Genomic DNA, 2,519 nt, shown 5'->3' on the forward strand with positions numbered 1-2,519 from the left:
CTCCCCAGATAAAGACGTTGTTAAATAAACTCTTGTGCAACACAGGAACTCTGGAGACCAAAGACCCCGCAAGACTCTTATGAAACTGCAGAGCATTTTGTCCCAGGAACAGTTATTACCCACAATATACTGTAGAAGTGTTAGATTGTGGATGGAGAACAGTGAAGGTAATGACCGCTGCCAGAGCCCTGCTGCTGCTGCTGATGAATAAATGCTGCTTGCTGGTCTTATACTTCTTCTAGGCCCCTGTGCCCATCAGAGTTGGTACCAAGCGCCTTATTGTAGGAAATATTGGACTAGGCTCATTGTTCCCTTATTAAAGGCCATCTACCAGCATATTACTAGTGGTAGAATGTTGTAAATAGGTTTCTCCTTGTGTCTAGGGGATGGGAGACAGTGTTTTACATGTAATTTAGCATTTTTTTGCCGAAATAATAATTTTGTAAAAGTGCCGGAGGTGCTCAGACGCCTCTCAACTTCCTTGGACTTTAATATATTCATGCCCCCTGTTGTAAGCTTTCTCTTAGTTCCCTGGCCGGCGACAGGAGGATTTTTGCCTTTAGAACACAGGTGATTTTCCGATTTTTACAAAGAAATTTCAAATTCAATTATTTTGACCATTTCATATTTATAGGGGAATTTGGAAATTCTATTTATTGGAAACTTCCCACATATACAGGCAGTCCCCGGGTTACATACAAGATAGGGTCTGTAGGTTTGTTCTTAAGTTGAATTTGTATGTAAGTCGGAACTGTATACTTTATCATTGTAACCCCAGCCAGAATTTTTTTTGGTCTCTGTGACAATTGTATTTTAAAAAATGTTGGATTGTCATAAGAACCAGGATTAACATTAACCCCTTAAGGACGGAGGGTTTTTCGGCTAATTTCTCGCTCTCCAACTTCAAAAATCCATAACTTTTTCATTTTTACATGTACAGACCTGTGTGAGGGCTTATTTTGTGCGTAACAAATTTTACTTTCCCGTAATGTTATTTATTTTAACATGCAGTGTACTGCGAAGCTGAAAAAAAATTCCAAATGTGGAAAAATTGAAAAAAAACCGCATGTGCGTCACGTTCTTGTGGGCTCAGTTTTTACGACTTTCACTCTTCGCTCCAAATAACACGCCTACTTTATTCTTTGGTTCGGTGCGATCGCGGTGATACCAAATTTATATAGGTTTTATTGTGTTTTAATACATTTTCAAAAATTAAACGAATGTGTACAAAAAAGAAAAAAAATTTTTTGCCATCTTCTGACGCTAATAACTTTTTCATACTTTGGCGCACGGAAATGTGTGAGGGGTCATTTTTTGCAAAATGAGGCGACGTTTTCATTGCTACCATTTTGAGGTCTGTGCGACATTTTGATCATTTTTTATTTCATTTTTTATGTTATGTAAAAAGGTGTAAAAGTCGCATTTCGGACATTTGGGCGCCATTTCCCGCCTCGGAGGTCACCGCCGGCCGTAACCGTTTTTATATTTTGATAGATCGGGCATTTTGGGACGCGGCGATACCTAATATGTCTGTGATTTTTACTGTTTGTTATGTTTTATATCCGTTCTAGGGAAAGGGGGTGATTTGAACTTTTAATATTTTATTAATTTTTTTTATTTTTTAAACTTTTTTTTTCTTTTTTTTTTCACTATTTTTTAGACCATCTAGGGTACATTAACCCTAGATGATCAGATCGCTCCTACCATATACTGCAATACTACAGTATTGCAATATATGGCGTTTTTGCAGGTCTTACATTACAATGAGCCACTGGCTCATTGTAACGAACCTGCATAAACCATGTAGCCTCGTGTCAAGAGAAGACCCGAGGCTACCATGGTAACCGATCGCCGCCCCCCGATAACGTTCGGGGGCGTGGCGATCGGAAAAAAGATGGCGGCGCCCGCGCGCCGCCGTCTTTTAAACGCCGCCCCCGCAACTTTGCGGGCGGCGTTTAGAGGGTTAATAGCCGCGGTCGGTGCTCGGTTATTAGCGGTGGGGGTTTTGTGCAAAATGCAAAACCCCCCACCTCTGTATGAAGAGGACTCAGCCCGTGAGCCCTCTTCATACATCCCTTATACCTCTGCGCCGTAGAGCTACGGCGCAGAGCGTTAAGGGGTTAAAGCTTCATTGTAGACACCAGTGATAACTGTTACAGCTGTTTATTGTAGTCTAGGACTAAAGTACAGTAAATTAGCAACATCCAGAGGTCCGTTTGTAACTATGGGTCGTATGTAAGTCAGGTGTTCTTAAGTAGGGGACCGCCTGTAATCTCCTTTAAAGGAAACCTGTCATCAGGAAGATAATTTTTACATGATGACAGGTTGCAATATCCGCTGGCATGTTGATTTCAAAAAATGTCTTTGTCATGTAATGTCAATTACCTGAGTTACTAGACCCTCTTGCTTTATAGCCTTTTACACTGTCTCACCCTCCCCCTGCTCTATCAGTACTGAGAATACAGCAGGAAGTCTTCACTTAACAGTGCTGAGGAAGCTGGGGAGAGTGAGACAGTGTA

Source organism: Engystomops pustulosus, chromosome 1, assembly GCF_040894005.1.
Source record: "Engystomops pustulosus chromosome 1, aEngPut4.maternal, whole genome shotgun sequence".
Taxonomy (NCBI): domain Eukaryota; kingdom Metazoa; phylum Chordata; class Amphibia; order Anura; family Leptodactylidae; genus Engystomops; species Engystomops pustulosus.